This window comes from Anarrhichthys ocellatus, unplaced genomic scaffold, assembly GCF_004355925.1.
Source record: "Anarrhichthys ocellatus isolate YVR2014 unplaced genomic scaffold, GSC_Weel_1.0 scaffold161, whole genome shotgun sequence".
NCBI lineage: Eukaryota > Metazoa > Chordata > Actinopteri > Perciformes > Anarhichadidae > Anarrhichthys > Anarrhichthys ocellatus.
In genome coordinates, this window is record NW_022280191.1 from 341,221 (window position 1) to 349,948 (window position 8,728).

The 8,728-nt window shown below is 41.6% G+C and overlaps 8 non-coding genes across 8 annotated transcripts; 4 read left to right on the forward strand and 4 right to left on the reverse strand.

Annotated features, from left to right (window-relative positions):
• Positions 1-6,013: 6,013 nt before the first annotated feature.
• trnav-aac (transfer RNA valine (anticodon AAC)) lies at positions 6,014-6,086 on the reverse strand. Its single transcript has one exon. It is a non-coding gene; the product is annotated as a tRNA-Val (tRNA).
• Positions 6,087-6,326: 240 nt separating this feature from the next.
• On the forward strand, positions 6,327-6,398 carry trnad-guc (transfer RNA aspartic acid (anticodon GUC)). The gene has a single exon. It is a non-coding gene; the product is annotated as a tRNA-Asp (tRNA).
• Positions 6,399-6,684: 286 nt separating this feature from the next.
• trnav-cac (transfer RNA valine (anticodon CAC)) lies at positions 6,685-6,757 on the reverse strand. Its single transcript has one exon. It is a non-coding gene; the product is annotated as a tRNA-Val (tRNA).
• Positions 6,758-6,997: 240 nt separating this feature from the next.
• Positions 6,998-7,069, forward strand: trnad-guc (transfer RNA aspartic acid (anticodon GUC)). Its single transcript has one exon. It is a non-coding gene; the product is annotated as a tRNA-Asp (tRNA).
• Positions 7,070-7,630: 561 nt separating this feature from the next.
• On the reverse strand, positions 7,631-7,703 carry trnav-cac (transfer RNA valine (anticodon CAC)). Its single transcript has one exon. It is a non-coding gene; the product is annotated as a tRNA-Val (tRNA).
• A 240-nt stretch (positions 7,704-7,943) lies between these two features.
• trnad-guc (transfer RNA aspartic acid (anticodon GUC)) lies at positions 7,944-8,015 on the forward strand. Its single transcript has one exon. It is a non-coding gene; the product is annotated as a tRNA-Asp (tRNA).
• A 306-nt stretch (positions 8,016-8,321) lies between these two features.
• Positions 8,322-8,394, reverse strand: trnav-aac (transfer RNA valine (anticodon AAC)). Its single transcript has one exon. It is a non-coding gene; the product is annotated as a tRNA-Val (tRNA).
• A 240-nt stretch (positions 8,395-8,634) lies between these two features.
• On the forward strand, positions 8,635-8,706 carry trnad-guc (transfer RNA aspartic acid (anticodon GUC)). The gene has a single exon. It is a non-coding gene; the product is annotated as a tRNA-Asp (tRNA).
• Positions 8,707-8,728: the final 22 nt, after the last annotated feature.

An 8,728-nucleotide genomic window follows, 5' to 3' on the forward strand; every position in this document is an offset into this window, starting at 1 on the left:
TTTTTAGTCATGTGAAACAGAGGAGTTTAGTAAATAAGAATGCGATTCAACACTGGTTTCAGAACTATGCTTAATTAATCAGAGCATTTATGTGACGCAGGCATTTACTGGAGCATTTCTGATATTAAGCTCACAGTTTGTACAAAGACATTCAACACATTGGACAGGGGGCCATCAGGGTCTGGTAGACTTTCAACTTCCTGGTCAGTTAGTGAGCGTTGCAGCTGAACTTCAGGGACCACAACACCAGGCCGACGATGACCACACGGTCCAGTCCAGTCAACTCCAAACTCCATGTCAACCTGCAGTTAAAAGAGTTGAGGTTAAAGGGTCTGTTCAGCCAAAAGTAATTTATTATGTAGTACGTTATTATGGTCAACATGTCTACAGAACTGTGAGTCATTTTCAGTCAGTTATTCCTTTTTTAGAACCTTGTTTGAAATATCACTTGTTTTATCATTTCCTTGTATTCTGGATGAAGATGCCATGAACAGCTATGGCATCAGAAAGAGAGCCAATGAATTACTATAGGGAGCAGAGAGCTACGATGTATAATCATCTCTCTAAAACACTGCTCCTTGTTTGATCACAACATTTTAGCAACACCTTATTGAAGTTTTGAAAGTGCCCATGATATGCAGAACAAAAATAATCCACATTTACAGGCCTCTATTAGTTACATTATGCTTCTGATACATGCACTTTGGAATGAACCTTCCCTACATTATTTACAATATAAAAACTTTGTGTAATGTTAGATACAGTGGGGTTCATGTTGACATTGTCCCATATAGGAAAGTAAGGTCATAGTAAAGATAAAATTACTGAATAAATGCAAACCTGCATTGGGTCCTGCTGTGCCTCATGTTCATGGAGATTCCACAGTTGCAGCGGGGACTGGTTTCCCTCAGTGCATAGTCAGTGGCAGTTCCAGCCATGCTGGAAAAACTGAAGGTCTTTCTGTATGTGGGGTACGAAGCACCAGTGCAGAGCATAGAGATGCATTTTGTTGTCAGGATTGAGAAGGCCTTCTCTCTCCAGGTTGGTAAAGATTGTGTAGAAGAGATCAAGTATGCCGCCATAAACGTCTCTCCAGAGCCTCTCTATTCTGATGGGGAAAATAAATATTTAGTCTTCCTACAATGACAGTTTATTACAAATATTTGTGCTCATCTCTTAAAAAGGATAAGTTGACTGCCTGCCCCTTTAAATGAACTTTAGCAAAGCTCTTCAGACTTCACAATAGAAATAGGTTAGTCTAGGGTTAGCACTGTTGGAATATCAGCTGAACTAATCACAGTTTAAACCTCTTCAATCCATATTTACAGTTCAATAATCAAACTAATTCAAGTTCAACAGGATTCTTCTGTAATGTGACACTGTGGGACATCCACTAAATGGAAGTCTGAATCATTTCTGAATCTTCTTCTTTTGGGGACAAAACTATTTCAAATGTAAATAAAACATTTGGTGTTTTAATTATACTTTTATAATTATACGTTCAAATAGTTATTGTTGAAGGAAAGCAGAGAGAGAAAACAGCTGATTACTAACTTTTCAACGGCAGACTTGAATAGAGTTTATATTGCTATCTTTTACAAAGTGTTATTTTGATAAATGTTTGAATGGATGATTATGTTACCTTTGATGGTGGACGCTCCTGCCAGCAATGAGTGAATTCCTGTTCAGTCCTGTTCGCCACCATGTAGTGTGCAACGTCAACATTTTCCCCGCCTTTATCTGACCTCACACGAGCATTTTTGGCTAGTGAAAAAAAAGTGGTGCTGTTCCGGCCTTAAAAGTTCCTAGGAATTATTATTAATGAGAGTTTAAGTTGGAGTAAAAATATTGACTGTGTTAGTAGAAAAATAAACAAATCTATTGGAATAATAAGGAGGGTTAGACATCTTGTCTCTGCAAACTGTCTCCTTATTCTTTATTACAGTATCATTTATCCCTATCTTTCATATTGTAATATAGTTTGGGCGAGTACTTTTCCTACTACTCTGCAAAAAATGTTGGTCCTCCAGAAACGTTTTGTTAGGATCGCAACCCGATCAGAGTCACACTTCACTTCTGCTCCTCTATTTCAGAAATTGCAGATTCTTACTATTTATGACATCAATATTTCACAAACTTGTGTTTTCATTTATAAGACACTTTCAGGTGAAGGGAATATTCCTGATCATTTCAAGACCCACTATAAATTCAATTCACAGGTTCACTCTTACTCAACTCGTCAATCTTCATCCACCTAAGTTACTGACTAGCAGAGGTCAATTTGCAATAAGATTTAGGGGAACCAAACTATGGAATGACTTTTCCCACCTAACAAAAAATGTCCCTCCATAAAATGTTTTAAAAGATGCCTAAAAGAAAATCTGATTGCTGTTTTGTAACAGTTTGTTTCTGTATTAGTGTTCATGTCTTTCTTGTTTTAGCTGTTATATTATACATGCACACACACGCTCAAACACACATGCTCACTCACACACGACACAATTACATTATTTTTTTTCTTTTTCTTTTCTTTCTTTCTTTGTTTTGTTGTAATGTAATGTCTTATGCATATTTTATTTTTTCTTTGTAATTTTGTAAAATTTTAATATTATATAGGTGGAGGCTTCAAATAAGCCCAGTTGGCTTTCTGTCTCTTCCTGCACTGTGATATTCATTTATCTCTGTTATGTTTGATTATTTTCTTAGAGCTATACAGAGGAGGCTTTAAGTGTAGTAGACATTTACTGTCACTCAATGACACAGCAGCTGTGACTGAATCCATTCGGAAATCATGTTGTCTGGCATCTGAAATGTTTGCAGTCAAGTGTGAATGGTGCGTTGAGCCTGGGCACGTGCACAAAAGCCATCTTCAGCAGTTTCTGTAGTGTAGTGGTTATCACGTTCGCCTAACACCCGTGGGCCAGCCGCGTATACCTGTAGAAGACATCTTCATGACCAGAAGCCCTTCCAACATGAGGTGGTTTGAGTCCCACATTACCCAAACTAAACCTCCAGCATTTAGTTCAAATGATTAGCTACAGAATGTGTCCATAATACAAAAAGTATGATAGTTTATTAATATAGCATTCATGCATCAACACAAAGTGCTTCACATCTAAGAATCAAGATAGAATCATTTATTTTGAAGTAATTATGCAAATAAGATACTAATCTCCAAATATTATGCTCTAGTTTTACTGATATTAAGGCACAACAATGATGTTTATTGTACAGATGTGTAAGCGTCCAGCTGAGCATATATAAATGGTTGAATATTTAATATTCTATGTTTTGCTACCCCTAAAGTAAAGACAGCCAGAGTGATGCTTTGAAGATATTTTATTGAAGAAATACAACTGAATACTAAAATGTACTAAAACAAAATGCCCCTAAAACATCATGTATAAAACAAATGAACAGTAAATTAAATATACAGTATATACAGTAGATAATAATAATACATTTTATTTATATAGTGCTTTTCATAGTACTCAAAGACACTTTACATTAAAATCATCATATATAAAAGCAATACACTAAAAACATAAAATACACAATAATGGTCACACATTAAAAGCAGTTTTGAAAAGGTAGGTTTTGATTTAGGTTTTGAACATGGAGAGGTCAGTGCAGTCTCGGATGTGTTTGGGGAGAGAGTTACAGAGGGAGGGGGCAGATATGGAGAAGGCTCTGTCACCCCATGTCCGGTGCTTGGTCCTGAGTGGAAGGGACAGGAGGTTGGCATCAGAGGAGCGGAGCCGACGGGATGGAGTGTGGTGGTGAAGCAGGTCGGTGAGGTAGGAGGGGGCCTGATTGTGGAGAGCTTTATGAGTGAGGAGAAGGATTTTGTATTGGATCCGTTGTGGAACGGGGAGCCAGTGGAGGTTCTGGAGAACAGGGGTGATGTGGTCACGGGAGCGGGTGTGGGTGAGCAGGCGAGCAGCAGAGTTTTGGAAGTACTGGAGTTTATTTAGGATTTTGGATGATGTGCCGTGAAGAATGCTGTTGCAGTAGTCAATTCTGGAGGTGGTGAAGGCGTGGATCAGAGTTTCAGCAGCAGATGAGGAGAGTGATGGGCGGAGACGGGCGATGTTTTTGTTAATGGCTTTTGTGGAGATGTAGAGCTGGACATCATCGGCGTAGCAGTGAAAGTGAAGACCATGTTAACGGATGATGATGACAGATGGTGTATCCTTAAACATATTTACAAGTGCTGAAACAATAAACATGATCTGATTTCAGCTTCTCAAATGTCCATATCCAAACCGTATTTATTCTGGTGCTTTAAATATGTCTAACTAAATGATAGTATTTATTCTAATGTAATAATCATATTTATACTAGTTATACTAGTTAGGTGAGTTGGTGGTCACTTCCTCTCTGCGATCCATCTTTCCCTCTCAGCCTCATAACAGTCAGACTGTGAGAAGTCTCTGCAGGTCTTCTCTGTCACCATGTCCTGGTCCTTGTACAGGGAGAAGACTCTGGGGGGCCAGTAGATGTTCTTCCCTGACACCCCGGGGAAGCTGCTGTGCACATGAGGGCTGCTGGGGTCCTGCTTCAGAGGCTGGTGACAGAAGCTGCACCGCTGACTTCCTCTTCTTACCCTTGTATTTACCAAACTGCAGCACGTACTCCCCCATCACCTCCTGTCGGTCTGACACATCGCCTCCCCGCTAAAGGACCACGTTCCCGGTCCAAAGACAGAAAATGAGGACCTCGAGGATCATTCATCTGCGGATCTTGCTGTTGTTGGGGAAAATACTAATTTTTATAGTCATGTTTTTTGAGTCAGTGAGTTGGTCTTCACCTGATCATGTCTCTGAGCGGGAGACTTGTCCTGAAGCGATGGGTCTTTTTAATCCTCACGGCCTCATCAGAGGGGTCCTGCCACCGATGGCCCGATGGAGCCTTCCTGAAGGACACCGCCATCCTTCATTATCTCCTGTGCTCAGCCAAACACAATGTAGTTTATATACAGAGTGCCTCATGTTAACGCTGATCAGCATTTATAATAACTAGTTAACAGCATTATATATCACACAGACAGAGAGACGGAGACAGAGAGAGAGACAGATAGATAATAGACAGACAGATAGATAGACAGGAAAATAAAGTGTTCAGTGCACCCCTTGCATAGCACTAGAAACACAAAGAGACATATAATGTAGTATTTACCCATTTAAAATGCACACTGTTGATGCTGAAATAGAACGTTACATACATACAGCAAATAAACACAGCATCACATACGTAGCCTACATGTGCTAACAACAGAGTTACAACCTGACAATGCAAAACAACAAAACGTAAACAAATTATAAAAGTAGTTTAGCCACAAATACAACTGAGAAGCGTTCATTTAGGCACTTTTTTTTATTTAGCCAAAAATGCTACGAGCGCAATCCTCGTTAGCATAGTGGAAGACCAGGGTTCGATTCCCTGACGGGGAGTTTTCTACCAGTTGCTAGTAAGACAACAGCCATTTAACACAGAGACGATACATATCGAGCATGTTTCTGCTGTCAGAGACAGCTTCACATTGACGATATGATCGCCATCCTCAGCATGCATGAAAGGTTGCACATCAGAATGGAAAATTCTGCTTCTTTTCATCCAGTTTGCTGGGAACGCTAGTCAGAACACTCTGATTGTGTGGAGGAAGAGCCAAGCCTGGCGCAATTGTACTTCTTATCCAGTTTCGGACAATTCCACTAGGTAGAGCTTTGTTGTGTGGCGTAAGCAGGAACAAAGAACACTGTTTCCGCCCAGTTTCGAACGGGGGACAGCTTCACATTGACGATATGATCCTCTACCTCGGCATGCATGAAAGGTTGCACATCAGAATGGAAAATTCTGCTTCTTCTCATCCAGTTTGCTGGGAACGCTAGTCAGAACACTTTGATTGTGTGGAGGAAAAGCCAAGCCTGGCGCAGTTGTACTTCTTATCCAGTTTCGGACAGTTCCACTCAGTAGAGTTTTATTGTGTGGAGTAAGCAGGAACAAAGAATACTGTTTCCACCCAGTTTCGAACGGGGGACCTTTCGCGTGTTAGGCAAACGTGATAACCACTACACTACAGAAACTGCTGAAGATAAGTTTTGTGCACGTTCCCAGGCTCAATGCACCATTCACACTTGACGGCAAACATTTCAGATGCCAGACAACATGATTTCCGAATGGATTCAGTCACAACTGCTGTGTCATTGAGTGACAGGAAATGTCTGCTACACTTAAAGCCTCCCCTGTATAGCTCCAAGAATTCCCTTCATAGGCCGGAACAGCGGCACTTTTTTTTTATTTAACCAAAAATGCTACTAGTGCAATCCTCGTTAGTATAGTGGATAGTATCTCCGCTTGTCACGCGGAAGACCAGGGTTCGATTCCCTGACGGGGAGTTTTCTACCAGTTGCTAGTAAGACAACAGCCATTTAACACAGAGACGATACATATCGAGCATGTTTCTACTGTCAGAGACAGCTTCACCTTGACGAAATCATCGCCTACCACAGCATGCATGAAAGGTTGCAGAATGGAAAATTCTGCTTTTTTTCATCCAGTTTGCTGGGAACGCTAGTCAGAACACTTTGATTGTGTGGAGGAAAAGCCAACCCTGGGGCAGTTGTACTTCTTATCCAGTTTCGGACAATTCCACTAAGTAGAGTAAGCAGGAACAAAGAATACTGTTTCCGCCCAGTTTCGAACGGGGGACTTTTCACGTGTGAAGCAAACTTGATAACCACTACACTACGGAAACTGCTGAAGGTGACTTTTATGCACGTTCCCAGGCTCAATGCACCATTCACACTTGACGGCAAACATTTCAGATGCCAGACAACATGATTTCCGAATGGATTCATTCACAACTGCTGTGTCATTGAGTGACAGGAAATGTCTGCTACACTGAAAGCCTCCCCTGTATAGCTCCAAGAATTCCCTTCATAGGCCGGAACAGCGGCACTTTTTTTTTATTTAGCCAAAAATGCTACTAGTGCAATCCTCGTTAGTATAGTGGATAGTATCTCCGCTTGTCATGCGGAAGACCAGGGTTCGATTCCCTGACGGGGAGTTTTCGACATGGTTGCTATTAAGACAACAGCCATTTAACACAGACACTATACATATCGAGCATGTTTCTGCTGTCAGAGACAGCTTCACCTTGACGATATGATCGCCTACCTCAGCATGCATGAAAGGTTGCATAACAGAATGGAACATTCTGCTTTTTTTCATCCAGTTTGCTGGGAACGCTAGTCAGAACACTTTGATTGTGTGGAGGAAGAGCCAACCCTGGGGCAGTTGTACTTCTTATCCAGTTTCGGACAATTCCACCAGGTAGAGTTTTATTGTGCGGCGTAAGCAGGAACAAAGAACACTGTTTCCGCCCAGTTTCGAACGGGGGACAGCTTCACATTGACGATATGATCCTCTACCTCGGCATGCATGAAAGGTTGCACATCAGAATGGAAAATTCTGCTTCTTTTCATCCAGTTTGCTGGGAACGCTAGTCAGAACACTTTGATTGTGTGGAGGAAAAGCCAAGCCTGGCGCAGTTGTACTTCTTATCCAGTTTCGGACAATTCCACTCAGTAGAGTTTTATTGTGTGGAGTAAGCAGGAACAAAGAATACTGTTTCCGCCCAGTTTCGAACAGGGGACCTTTCGCGTGTGAAGCGAACGTGATAACCACTACACTACGGAAACTGCTGAAAATGGCTTTTGTGCACGTTCCCAGGCTCAATGCAGAATTCACACTTGACGGCAAACATTTCAGATGCCAGACAACATGATTTCCGAATGGATTCAGTCACAACTGCTGTGTCATTGAGTGACAGGAAATGTCTGCTACACTGAAAGCCTCCCCTGTATAGCTCCAAGAATTCCCTTCATAGGCCGGAACAGCGGCACCTTTTTTTTATTTAGCCAAAAATGCTACTAGTGCAATCCTCGTTAGTATACTGGATAGTATCTCCGCTTGTCACGCGGAAGACCAGGGTTCGATTCCCTGACGGGGAGTTTTCTACCAGTTGCTAGTAAGACAACAGCCATTTAACACAGAGACGATACATATCGAGCATGTTTCTGCTGTCAGAGACAGTTTCACATTGACGAAATGATCGCCTACCTCAGCATGCATGAAAGGTTGCATATCAGAATGGAAAATTTTGCATTTTTTCATCCAGTTTGCTGGGAACGCTAGTCAGAACACTCTGATTGTGTGGAGGAAAAGCCAAGCCTGGCGCAGTTGTACTTCTTATCCAGTTTCGGACAATTCCACTAAGTAGAGTTTTATTGTGTGGAGTAAGCAGGAACAAAGAATACTGTTTCCGCCCAGTTTCGAACGGGGGCCCTTTCGCATGTTAGGCGAACGTGATAACCACTACACTACGGAAACTGCTGAAGATGACTTTTGTGCACGTTCCCAGGCTCAATGCACCATTCACACTTGACGGCAAACATTTTAGATGCCAGACAACATGATTTCCGAATGGATTCAGTCACAACTGCTGTGTCATTGAGTGACAGGAAATGTCTGCTACACTGAAAGCCTCCCCTGTATAGCTCCAAGAATTCCCTTCATAGGCCGGAACAGCGGCACTTTTTTTTTATTTAGCCAAAAATGCTACTAGTGCAATCCTCGTTAGTATACTGGATAGTATCTCCGCTTGTCACGCGGAAGACCAGGGTTCGATTCCCTGATGGGGAGTTTTCTACCAGTTGCTAGTAAG